Here is a 440-nt window from a genome sequence, read left to right as displayed (position 1 = left end):
GGTACCCCCGCGGCCGCGCAGCCCCCGCGCAGCCCCCGCCGCCCCTGCCCGCGCCCCGCCAGCGCCGCCGAGCCCCCGGGGGCAGCGGCGGTCTCCACAAAGCGCCCCTCTTACCTGCTCCCGAAACTATGCAAAGTCCGCTTCTCCCAAAAAAAACTCCCGGGGAAACCTCGGTGGACGGGGGGACCGGAGCATCAGTCACCGCTCCGGCGTTTAAGAGAAGTAATCAGCGATAAAGTGACGTTGATCTGCACTGTAACCTTGTGGCGTATTTAATGTAAATAAGCCAGTTATGTTGCCAATCGCATGCATACAAACACATAAAGGTCCTCAGCGTTGCATTTTGATTCTTTCCATTAGAACCGACTTTATTTACATACACTATTTAGGGGATCATGATAATTCTAAAACAATACTAGTGCCAAATGATTATGAAAATA

The 440-nt window shown here is 53.2% G+C and overlaps 1 protein-coding gene across 5 annotated transcripts in view; it reads right to left on the bottom strand.

Annotated features, from left to right (window-relative positions):
* The window catches only part of ZNF536 (zinc finger protein 536), a 342,846-nt gene extending 342,616 nt beyond the window's left edge, over positions 1–230 (bottom strand). For 3 of the 5 annotated variants that reach the window (XM_035336770.1, XM_035336761.1, XM_035336768.1), the window contains exon 1: positions 115–229. The gene's annotated coding sequence lies outside the window, so the exon portion shown is untranslated. Of the gene's footprint in view, positions 1–114 lie in introns of all 5 variants that reach the window. The other 2 variants (XM_035336771.1, XM_035336774.1) reach the window with 1 other exon arrangement.
* Between the last annotated feature and the right edge of the window lie 210 nt (positions 231–440).

The sequence above is a fragment of the Oxyura jamaicensis genome, chromosome 11 (assembly GCF_011077185.1).
Source record: "Oxyura jamaicensis isolate SHBP4307 breed ruddy duck chromosome 11, BPBGC_Ojam_1.0, whole genome shotgun sequence".
NCBI classification, from domain to species: domain Eukaryota; kingdom Metazoa; phylum Chordata; class Aves; order Anseriformes; family Anatidae; genus Oxyura; species Oxyura jamaicensis.
The sequence above is the reverse complement of the archived record's forward strand: the minus strand, read 5'-3'. Positions and strand labels throughout refer to the sequence as shown.